This window comes from Coregonus clupeaformis, chromosome 9 (assembly GCF_020615455.1).
Source record: "Coregonus clupeaformis isolate EN_2021a chromosome 9, ASM2061545v1, whole genome shotgun sequence".
Taxonomy (NCBI): Eukaryota; Metazoa; Chordata; class Actinopteri; order Salmoniformes; family Salmonidae; genus Coregonus; species Coregonus clupeaformis.
Genome location: NC_059200.1, coordinates 2,055,880 through 2,068,569, shown reverse-complemented (window position 1 = coordinate 2,068,569; position 12,690 = coordinate 2,055,880). Strand labels below are relative to the sequence as shown.

The following is a 12,690-nucleotide window of genomic DNA, read 5'->3' as shown; positions in this document are numbered from 1 at the left end:
ACGTTGTTCCCTGCTGAATGCTGCCCTGGTATTCTGTGCAGCAGGCTGGCGGGAGCCGTTGTTCTCTACGTCTGTTTGTTAAGAAGGATTTAACATTGAGGCCTCGGCCGACCGGCCCTCCTCTGACACGCAGGTCACAATTTCATGACAATAAGTAAGCAGCCAGCCAGCCTGGCCAGCTAGTTCTTGACAACACCAGCAGATTATAGAAAAAAACATGGGATTCATCCCATTCCAAAGCCATTCTGGCCTGACTGAATATAGACAGATCCCCACTCACTGTTACTAATAACACATATGGGGTTAGAGTGAGTAGGAGTAGGAGGAGAGAGGGGAGAAATACCTATCAAACAAACAGCAAGAGGCTGACGAAGAACAGAAAGCTAAGTTGCTATTTCTTCTGTGGCCAATTTGCATTCCTTTTCTCGATCCAGTTTTTGTACAAAATAAGAAAATAGCCCCTGCGTAAATGACGGGAAACCTCTAAACCTTAATTTACATAAACAGATATCACATCTGCTTTACTCTGTCAGGATCACATCTGCCTCTCTCTCCCTCCCCCTCTCTCCCCCCTCTCTAGTCTTTTCCTCTAGCGCTGAAGGGGAGCAAACAGGCATCTGGTTTGCATCAAGCGTTCCTAACGACCTTATGTCTCTCATAGTCCACCACAGCCAAGAGAACAGGAGCAATACTCTCTCTGGAGTCAGTCAGAGACAAACACACAAACAAAGAGGTGCACAGACCAAACCTACTATTAATGTAAGTCACAAACGTAACCAACAAAAACACACATAGAAACAACACTAAAACTAGAATTTCAACAACAACCTGGGAAGTGGATGTGGCCATGAGAGGAGAGTGAATGACAGCCAGTCCATCCTCAGAGGGAGGGAGGGAGGGAGGGAGGGAGGGAAGGAAGGAAGGAAGGAAGGAGGGAAAAAGGAGTGAGGGAGGGGTGTAGCAGTGCCGTAGGGCAGAAAAAGAGAGGGAGATAGCTGCAGCTAGCAAGCTATCACAGGAGAGGAAACGTTTGAATTGTCTCAAGACTACACCCAGCAGGCAGGCAAGCAGCCGACACAATAAGAGCCAGGGAGGGGGCAACCTGTTTCCACTGACTGACCTGGAAGGAGTGTGGTACTTTTACACACAGTTTCCACAGTCCTTACAGCAACCCATTAGAAAGCATTCTTCCCTGACAAAGGAGGGTCAAAAGACGGCCTGTCTCCTTCTTTCTGCAGCAAGTAACCTACATGTTGAATGGCGACCCCTTATAACATTCCACTCAATGTGGAAAGTGCCTCTTCCACTTATCTTCTCATTTGAAATACAGACTGTCGAATTAAACTAATAAGCATTTTCACCCAAACAAATCAACATTGTTTTCAGTGTGTGTAATTTCTCTCCATATCAAAATAGGAGGAGCAGTCCCGGTCAGATTAGCAGCTAATAGGTCAATGCACCGCCAATTAACTCCATGGCTCTTAATTCCAGCCTGTTAACTGGCTGTTGTGTGAGGTGGGAGGTTGCTAGAAAGACCAGAGAGCAAGGGAGAAAGAGAGAGAGAGAGAGAGAGAGAGAGAGAGAGAGAGAGAGAGAGAGAGAGAGACAGAAACACAGTAGCCTGGCTCAGACTCAGGTTTATGTGTCCCTCCCTTTCCCGTTTGGTGGAGGGGGCCCAGATGAGCTGACCTAGCAGGCAGAGATCTTCCACAGGCATAGACAGGACCACACTACACAGCAGAGACCTCTCAGAAGAAGCTCCCAAATCACACACTCCACTCACACTGCACTGACCACTAGGGCAAGGACGATACCAGTATCGCGATACTCGTTAGTATCGTGGCAAGGTAACAAAACACGAAGCGGATTGAACTTCTTTAGGAAACAGCCCTAATGTTAGAAACAAACATCATTATGTTGTCATTCAGAGTCAAATTTATTTTCCAAGCTATACTACACAATATTTTACATACAGCAGATTTTTAAAGGAACAAATAGTTACTGGTAGCGTCACAGCCCTACCGACCACCTGCACACACCTCCCCTGACACCAGTGTGTGTGTGTGTGAGATCTCTCCAAGAGCCTGATGACACAAGACACATATATACGGAACAGGGCTGCGGGCAGCTGTGCAAAAATTTAGGAAATCTAAACTTCTGGAGGACCTATCATCCTTTCACTCCCTCCTCTCTACCTTCTCTTCCTCTGTATCCGCTGCTAAAGCCACTTTCTACCATCCTGTGACTAGTGAGGTCTGGCCGCCCGACAACCTGCCCGATCGACCCCAACCCCTCCTCCCTTCTCCAGACCATCTCTGGAGACCTTCTCCCATTCCTCACTTCCCTCATCAACTCATCCCTGACCACTTGCTCCGTCCCCTCTATAGACCTGTATCCCTTCTTTCTTCTCTTTCCAAAACACTTGAGTGTGCTGTCTCTGATCAACTTTCTCGTTATTTCTCTCAGAACGATCTTCTTGACCCTAACAAGTCAGGTTTCAAGATGGATCACTCAACCGAGACTGCTCTTCTCTGTGTCACGGAGGCTCTCCGCACTGCCAAAGCTGACTCTCTCCTTGGTTCTTATCCTCCTAGATCTATACGCTGCCTTCTACACTGTGAACCATCAGATCCTCCTCTCCACCCTGTCAGGGCTGGGCATCTCAAGCTCTGCACAGTCTTGGATTGCATCCTACCTAGCAGGCTGCTCCTACCAGGTGACGTCGAGGATCTGTGTCTGCACCACATACTCTCACTACTGGTGTCCCCCAGGGCTTGGTTCTAGGCCCTCTCCTCTTCTCTCTATACACCAAGTCACTCGGCTCCGTCATATCCTCACATGGCCTCTCCTATCATTGCTATGCGGATGGCACTCAACTACTTTTCTCCTTCCCCCCTTCTGACACCCAGGTGGCGACACGCATCTCTGCATGCCTGGCAGGTATCTCAACTTGGAGGTTGGCCCACCACCTCAAGCTCAACTTCGACAAGACGGATCTGCTCTTCCTCCCAGAGACCTCTCCATCACGGTTGACAACTCCACAGTGTTGCCCTCCCAGAGTGCAAAGAACCTTAGAGTGACCCTGGACAACACCCTGTCATTCTCTGCAAACATCAAAACAGTGACCTGCTCCTGCAGGTTCATGCTCTACAACATCCGCAGAGCACAACCCTACCTAACACAGGAGGCGGCGCAGATCCTAATCCAGGCACTTGTCCTCTCCCGTCTGGACTACTGCAACTCGCTGTTGGATAGGCTCCCCGCTTGTGCCATCAAACCCCTACAACTTATCCAGAACGCTGCAGCCCGCCTGGTTTTCAACCTTCCCATGTTCTCTCATGTCACCCCGCTCCTCAGCACACTCCACTGGCTTCCAGTCTAAGCTCGCATACACTACAAGACCATGGTGCTTACCTACAGAACAGCAAGAGGAACTGCCCCTCCCTACCTTCAGGCTATGCTCAAACCCTACACCCCACCCCGAGCACTCCGTTCTGCCACCTCAGGTCTCTTGGCCCTCCCACCCCTACAGGAGGGCAGCTCCCAGTCAGCCCAGTCCAAGCTCTTCTCTGTCCTGGCACCCCGCCCCCCCCTTCTAGCTTTGACTCTACTGATAGCTACGTTATTGTATGTACTTAAATGTACTTTCTATGCCTGTGATATGTGGTTGTCCCACTTAGCTATCTTAAGATGAATGCACTAACTGTAAGTCGCTCTGGTTAAGAGCGTCTGATAAATGACAAAAATGTAAAATGTAAATGTAAATATACTGCAGAGATACAGCCCCCACACACATGTGCACGTGTACACACACACACACACACACACACACACACATACACAGGTGTTTGTGGGCCCATTCCAGCAGTGTTTGTTGGTGCTAAGAGATGAATGTAAGAGGGCATGGTTTTGGAGGTGGTCAGTCCCTCCAGCCACAGGTCTCTATGCTCTCGTAATTAAAGCTGCAGTCAGTAGCTCATTTAACACCCAGATTAATGTCTTGTGATCCATAGGCCTCCAGGGGATTCTTCCTTCCAGGCTAGGCAGAGGAGCTTTTCCTCCCTCTTTCTCTGTCTCGCTTCACCCCCTCCTTCTCTCCTTCCCACTCTTCACATCCATCCACAAGCAGCCAAGAGAGATGGACCAGTGGTGGTGCTGCTCAGCTCCACAAAGTCTCTCTTACTAATGAATGAACATTTCCTGAGCAGAGTGAGGGGAAAGGAGCACATGTGCGCCTAAATTGAACAATTTTGGCGCACACAAAGAAATTTACTTTTTCTAGGCACACTAGTGCTCCTAAATTAAAATTAAAATATTTTGGCGCATATGCAAGTAAAATGGTCGCACTGTAGAGCCCTGTGGCCGCGTCCCTCCCAGTCCCCATCCTCATCTGCATTGCACTGCGCCAGGCCCGCAGCCCCCCAGCCAGCCATCAGAGAACAGGGAGGGAAGGGGAGGGGGTCACATTCAGGAGATTAGCCCTGGAAAATGGATCCCAAAGCACAAAAGGCATCAACCCCCCCGATTCTCTCTCTCTATCTGAAAAGTCAACTACAAGCCAGTCGAGTAGATTTATCCGTTTACTCATCTCAGAAGCCTTTCACGGCTGACACAGAGAACAGGGTCAAACCGAAGCGCTCAGAATCTTTAGCCTGGGTTAATAGGGAATATTGCTCACCAATGATCTTAGATCCACATCAACAGCCCTGCCGCTACAGTTCTGCTGCAACCACAACCAACCTTAATCCAAACAACCTCAAGCAAGCTTAGCGTAATTGAGAGCGGCTACAGCTTGGTTGTGTTCAAATTGTATGCAGAACATCTGGGTGGGCAAACATACATGTTTTTCCTCAGGTGTGGCCAGATAACAATAGAAAGCCTTTCGGATATGCGTTGAGATAAGCTTGAACTACTCCATCTCACTTAATCATGTAATGTTTATCAATTATATCCAGAGGGAGGAAAACTGACACTATGAAGGCAGTTGCACTTGTCAAGTGAAGTCTTAGACCGTTTTCACATTCATGATAGCAAAGGGAAATACTGTTGTGTCGCACACGATACTCGCCCGACAGTTGTCCCCCTCCGAGCACGTCAGCGTAAACAGAATTGTCTCGTTGAGCTCAACACTCCTACAGTATAAATGGTAAAAGCAGAGCAATGTTTTTGAAACAGCTGAAATTGTTTTACCTGAAATTGCATTAACAGCCTGTTACATTCTGAAATTGTCGCAGTAGCTGCCGATACTAGCTCAAAATGTTGAGATATGTAAGTCAACATTTTGAGATAGTAGATCATACAAATATAATATGTTTTTTCATTTGTAACATTGTGCTGTGATTTCAGAGATGGCACCAAAGGTCCCAGAGTTTTTCCTGATCTGGTAGGCTAACCTAACAAGGTAAAACTCTGGGTATGACAGTAATAAATAATTTGTAAAAAACGGTTATATATGGGCTATGATGTGACCAGATCTTTCTAATCAGGTCATATGGTTAAAAAAATATATTATCCTGGAAAAACCCCTGGCCCTAGGGAGGATGAAAACATTAAAATCCTAACAAACAAATCATGAGGCGAATCAGTCTAAACAATAGTACTTTGTCCCTCGTGTGCTTAGGCAAATGCCAGCTCACCACACGTTTGTCGGCAGCCCTGCTGTGCGGATCTCTGTGACGTGGATAGATGGAAATCGCCACACAATGCCAAAATGAAGAAACATAACCTATATGTATGATCTATATGCATGTTATTTTTGGGTGGCGGGAATGGGCTTTTATATAAAACAGCTCAACATCTCAACTCCCTGGTGAATTATATCCACGTTTTCAGTCGCAATTTGCTTTTACCACATGTAGGCTAATGATTTGCATGATATTGATAAATATGAAGCATGGGTTGTTGTAATGTTGTATGGTAGACCCACTGCAATTTTATATTCATATTAGATGGGTAATCGTTCATTTTTGATAGGCTAACGTTACTTGATGAAGACACATTGTTAGCTTTAGCTAGCAGTAACTCTGTGCTTTTGTCTTTTTACATTTAAGTCATTTAGCAGACGCTCTTATCCAGAGCGACTTACAAATTGGTGCATTCAACTTAGGATAGCCAATGGGACAACCACTCCCCTTTTTTTTTCCATGGGGGGGGGTAGAAGGATTACTGTTATACTATTCCAGGTATTCCTTAAAGAGGTAGGGTTTCAAGTGTCTCCGGAAGGTGGTCAGTGACTCCGCTGTCCTGGCGTCGTGGGGGAGCTTGTTCCACCATTGGGGTGCCAGAGCAGCGAATAGCTTTGACTGGGCTGAGCGGGAACTGTGCTTCCGTAGAGGTAGGGGGGCTAGCAGGCCAGAGGTGGATGAACGTAGTGCACTCATTTGGGTGTAGGGTCTGATCAGAGCCTGAAGGTAAGAAGGTGCCGTTCCCCTCACAGCTCCGTAGGCAAGCACCATGGTTTAGTAGTAGATGCAAGCTTCAACTGGAAGCCAGTGGAGTGTGCGGAGGAGCGGGGTGACATGAGAGATCTTGGGAAGGTTGAACATCAGTCTAGAAGCTAAAATGTAATGTACAGATGAGAAACTAAACCCTGTAATTGTCTGGATATGCTTGTGAATTGTTGCATTATCCAAGAGTGTATTATTGTTTTGTTGCAATAATTAAGAGTGTAATATAATATAATAATATAATATGCCATTTAGCAGACGCTTTGGACTTACAGTCACGCATGAAGAGTTGCTTGCTTAACATTAGCTAGTAGGTAGCTAGCTAGTTGAATAGTTTGCAATGCTTAGCCTCCTGGCTAGTGGCTACTATGACATTTGCGGTACTTTTGAAATGTGAAGCAAGAACGTCAACCGAAAGCTCTCTCAGCTTGTTACATTCACGTCGTATGTATGTGTGTGTGTGTGTGTGTATGTGTGTGTGTGCATGTCAAGCCCATTTCAGTTTTTCCCACTCAAATCAAAACACTTCACCGGTGATTGTCATTTTTCATAAGGAGAAAAAGACAGTAAAAAAGAACACACAGTAAACTAGGTCCGCAGCATATAAATTGTTTGAAATCATACGTCCTTGAGCAACTGGCACAATCAAGATGTGCTCCTTGAGATATTTTTGAGTCGGTAGGAAAGAGGCTGACAAAAACAACAATATCTGCATATAATGTTTTTGTCTTTCCCACAGATCTAAGAGATGGATGTATTTTCACCAGATGCCTCATTCAATCTGAGGGGCAGCCATCTTCACAGGAGTCAGGGCAAGGAAGAGAAACAAAGACCTGACCTGCAGACAAAGTGAAAACTTTGGCTTGCTCTGCCCCTCCAGGGTACTGAAATATGCCCTTTGGAGCTTGGCGCTGCACTGAGAGGTGCACATCAGAGCTGTTCTGAATAGTAAAGAATGGGCAGGAAATGTCCAAAGACTTTGGCAGAGCCAACAAAAACTAACAAGAGCAGAGCTATGCCAGCAGATTGTTAGTGCCACACACATCCATACTAAAATAAAGCCTTCGAGAGCGAAGCTAAATTAAGCCCATCTCCTTCCCCTCAGTCCCTACAAACATCCAAAACAACGTGGTTGTCCGTCCGTTAAACAGCAGAGGGACCAATGAAAGACAAGTGCACTTTCCTCCCTCCCTCCCTCCTCTCTAGAGATCTGACCCAACATGCAGTAATAACTGAATGCGTGTGCTGCTCAGTTGTGGCGCCCCAGGGAGCACAATGGAGATGACTGGGCTGATAAGAGATCCTGCTCTGCACAACAGACAACTCTCTTCCTTTCCCTTTAAACCTCCACACAGAAAGCTCATATTAGGCTGTTTTACATGAGTAAAATGTGTAGTAAGATCTATCTCCCTTCAACATCCGATTTGCACATTTTATGTTTACAATATCCTTACATTAGCCTTGGATGTGGTGTGGCCAAAGCCACATTCCTGCTTCGTGTGTGTACAGCTATTAGCATACCGTAAATACCATAGTATATAGACAAACAAAATAAGGATAGCAATTCAAACTATACAGGAGCTTCTCATCTAAACCATATTGCACATAATGTTGCACACTTGATTATTGCAAAGATTCACAATTGGGTGGACACTTTAAAAGCCTTTAGTTTTCAATTTGGCTAACAGAACAACATGCTGTTTTCCGGTATTAAGGTAATGAAGGTACTTCTTGCAGGGACATGGGGTGTCAGAGAGCCATTGTATTTACACTGTACCACAAATCAAAATCAAATCAAATGTATTGGTCACATACACGTGTTTAGCAGATGTTATTGCTAAGTCGCTTTGGATAAAAGCGTCTGCTAAATGGCATATTATATTATTATATTATATTATATATTGCGGGTGTAGCGAAATGCTTGGGATGTGTCCCACACACTACCTACAGCGGTCGCTTGGGAAAGAGATTTAAATCTAGGTCTTTTTACACTACAAAAAGTTTTCTGGGCTTCATCTGCTTGGGAAACTTTTTCAATTTCATCAGAAAGACGGGGAAACACACTGACTGGATGGGAGCCATGATTGCAAAGTGGAGCCTGCAGCCTGCAGCCTGCAGCCTTGGAGTCACCTGCAGCTGTGTGGAGGCTGGAGCGGAGGGAGGGAACAGGTAGGGAGGGCTGGTAATGCCCAGGGGAGAGAGAGGGAGGGAAAGACGGACAAAAAGACAACGCGACAGAGAGAGAGAGACTGCCATACGAGGCAGGCCCACTGGGGCCTGGCAGAGCAGGAGGGAGGGATGGAGGAGAGAAAGAGGGAGGGAGAGGGGGCACACGAGTGGCAGGCCCAGGAACCAGGGAGAAATTCACCACCAAACAATTACCCTCCCAGACAGACAGACCTCTGGTCCTAATTTCTATGCAAAAAAGATCAGTCGTTCTTTGAGGGCGGGAAAAAACCCTGCTGGCATTTATCTGTGGAGGATGCCCCTGGATAGGAGAGAGACTCCACCACCGGCTTCTGGGGGTGAGCGGGGGGGTTGTGGGGGGGGTGAATTTGCATGAGAATAAAAACACTATGCAAGCCGTTTAATTTAGCAATCGCTGCCGTTCGCTTGCTTGGAATATTTTCTGTGCATGGCCAGAGGAAGATTAGAATTGGTTTTCTCAAATGTTCTGATAAAGAACAGGGTAATTTGTCCCTCTCCGACACGGGGAGAATAGTGCAGGGCCTAGCTAGCAGTCTGTTCCCCTAACCCCACCACCTACCCCCCACTCCCCTACCCCACTGCCCTCTCTCTCTGTGCTCCTTGAATGGTGATTAAGTGTCAGCCGTTAAAAGATATCTCTCTCCCTCTCTCGAAGGGATTACTGGCCCACTGGTTTACACAGAAATGGCACTTGCTCAAAATTAAAAGACTTTCACAGGCCGTTAATCTAATGAGTGTGGAAGGGGAAAAGGAGCCGCCGCCATTTCTGCTGCCGACATGAAAGAATATAACAGATTTTCATGTTTACCACCAACATTGCAATAAGGGGGGGGTAAAAAAATGACAAACAAAAAAGTGCTTAACATTTCCAGGGATTACCCCAATTTGACTTGGACGGTTTGACTGAGCGAAAGGTCAAACCCATCAGCCACTTGCACAGAGGGAAAAGGGCAAGGTGTTAAGCAGCTGACAATGGCTGGTGGTGGCATTCCAGATGACTGCCGATGGATCGGCCAGCCCGATCACTGCTACTAAAACACACACGTTGTCACCATTTTCTGTGTGTTGCTTCACACCTTCACGCCCAGGAGAGGCTCCAATGCATCATACCACCACTGTCCACACACACACACACAGTCCATTTAATCCTCCAGCCCTGCAGGTTATTACCGGGGCCCACCAGGGCTGGATTGGCTGCCATCACGCCTTTTAGCTTCCACTTCCAACCCACTTCAGGCACAACGTGTCATAATGAAGGAGGGCCACGGGCCGGCTATGTGTGTGTGTAGGTGTGTGTGTCACGGCTCAGACTTAGGAGTTCAATCTCCCCGCCAGAGAGCATGAATAAAGATGGTCTCCGTCCATCCTCCACTGCTGCTGCAGAAAAAAATAAATGATGCGAGGATGGAGGGAGGGAAAAAAGAGAAGAGAGCGCACCAGGCCAGACCTCCATGATGTGTTAGGCTTGTTTCTGCATCGTTGCTCCTGCATACTCAATTTTTCACAGAAGTCATGAGGAGGAGGAGGAGCTCCATTTCTCTTTCCTCTTTTCTATCCTCTTTTTTAAATGGGAAGATGCGATAAGCTTTCTTATATAGCCTCGGCGACACGAAGTGCAGGGCGCTGCTTTATCGTGTGCTGGAGGGCGGAAGGCGCTTAGATGCCATGATAAGGCTCACAGTGCGCGCACACACACACAGAAAAAAATGGTGTTTGCTCCAAACAGTGGGAGTTGACCTGCAGGTGAAGGCTGTTCTCAGCCAGGCTGGCTGCTTGTCATTTAGGGGATGAGGGGGAAACTAAGGGAGCTAACTGGTTAACGCTATCACCTTCTAAGCTCTCACTTACAGTGAATTGATCTCCCCAGAGCTCACAGCGTCAGTCAGCCTGACAATCAACCCCTGTCCTGAACCTTGTAATATTTTACATTATACAACCAGCACATTAACTATCATCATTATCACCACAGGCTTAGGTATTGCTCTGAGGTCTGCAGCACTCAAGAGGCTCCTTTTCACAGTCTTTTACAATAATCACCCATTTAACCAGCTCTGTAACCTTAGATGAATGCGTAAAAAGGTTAATTGAAAGAAACATGAATCCCTCATTTATCTCTTGTGAGCAGCAAAGGCAATCTGAAACATGGTCTGAGAGGGCCTTTGCTGGGACTGTATTCTTCAGTCTTATATTTATCATTGTTTCATTCACCTCTCACTTTCCCCCCTGCTGCTCCCCTTATAGGGCATTCCATCGGGGATATAATACTCCCCTCCACAGACATTTTACCCTGCCCCCACCCCCCAATGGACATTTATAATTGTTACAGTTGTAAATATGTATATATTATTAATATTATTTGTATTATTGTTTCATTCACTTCTCTTTTTGACCTGCACTGTTGGAGCTCAGAGCTTAAGAATATCACTGTATCCTGCAATTACATCTGTGACCCTGTGTATGTGACTAATAAACTCTAAAAATATATACAATGTATACAAAGTATTTGATCCCCTGCTGATTTTGTACGTTTGCCCACTGACAAAGAAATGATCAGTCTATAATTTTAATGGTAGGTTTATTTGAACAGTGAGAGCCAGAAAAACGCATGTCAAAAATAAATTGATTTGCATTTTAATGAGGGAAATAAGTATTTGACCCCCTCTCAATCAGAAAGATTTCTGGCTCCCAGGTGTCTTTTATACAGGTAACGAGCTGAGATTAGGAGCACACTCTTAAAGGGAGTGCTCCTAATCTCAGTTTGTTACCTGTATAAAAGACACCTGTCCACAGAAGCAATCAATCAATCAGATTCCAAACTCTCCACCATGGCCAAGACCAAAGAGCTCTCCAAGGATGTCAGGGACAAGATTGTAGACCTACACAAGGCTGGAATGGGCTACAAGACCATCGCCAAGCAGCTTGGTGAGAAGGTGACAACAGTTGGTGCGATTATTCGCAAATGGAAGAAACACAAAGGAACTGTCAATCTCCCTCGGCCTGGGGCTCCATGCAAGATCTCACCTCGTGGAGTTGCAATGATCATGAGAACGGTGAGGAATCAGCCCAGAACTACACAGGAGGATCTTGTCAATGATCTCAAGGCAGCTGGGACCATAGTCACCAAGAAAACAATTGGTAACACACTACGCCGTGAAGGACTGAAATCCTGCAGCGCCCGCAAGGTCCCCCTGCTCAAGAAAGCACATATACATGCCCGTCTGAAGTTTGCCAATGAACATCTGAATGATTCAGAGGAGAACTGGGTGAAAGTGTTGTGGTCAGATGAGACCAAAATGGAGCTCTTTGGCATCAACTCAACTCGCCGTGTTTGGAGGAGGAGGAATGCTGCCTATGACCCCAAGAACACCATCCCACCGTCAAACATGGAGGTGGAAACGTTATGCTTTGGGGGTGTTTTTCTGCTAAGGGGACAGGACAACTTCACCGCATCAAAGGGACGATGGACGGGGCCATGTACCGTCAAATCTTGGGTGAGAACCTCCTTCCCTCAGCCAGGGCATTGAAAATGGGTCAGCCTCGAAACCTTAATGACTTGGAGAAGATCTGCAAAGAGGAGTGGGACAAAATCCTTCCTGAGATGTGTGCAAACCTGGTGGCCAACTACAAGAAACGTCTGACCTCTGTGATTGCCAACAAGGGTTTTGCCACCAAGTACTAAGTCATGTTTTGCAGAGGGGTCAAATACTTATTTCCCTCATTAAAATGCAAATCAATTTATAAAAATTTTTACATGCGTTTTTCTGGATTATTTTGTTGTTATTCTGTCTCTCACTGTTCAAATAAACCTACCATTAAAATTATAGACTGATCATGTCTTTGTCAGTGGGCAAACGTACAAAATCAGCAGGGGATCAAATACTTTTTCCCCTCACTGTATAATACAATAAAAAATATATATATAAGCCAAAGCCATCACACAGGCTTAGTACTGCTGTTTGAAGTTATTGGACCATGGCAGGTATTCTATTCCGGTTAGCGTGTGTGTGTGTGTGTGTGTGTGTGTGTGTGTGTGTGT

The 12,690-nt window shown here is 46.2% G+C and overlaps 1 protein-coding gene across 1 annotated transcript in view; it reads right to left on the bottom strand.

The window, feature by feature from the left end:
- Positions 1-12,690, bottom strand: part of LOC121573563 (mediator of RNA polymerase II transcription subunit 13-like) — a 109,905-nt gene that overhangs the window by 86,838 nt on the left and 10,377 nt on the right. The window lies entirely within an intron of this gene.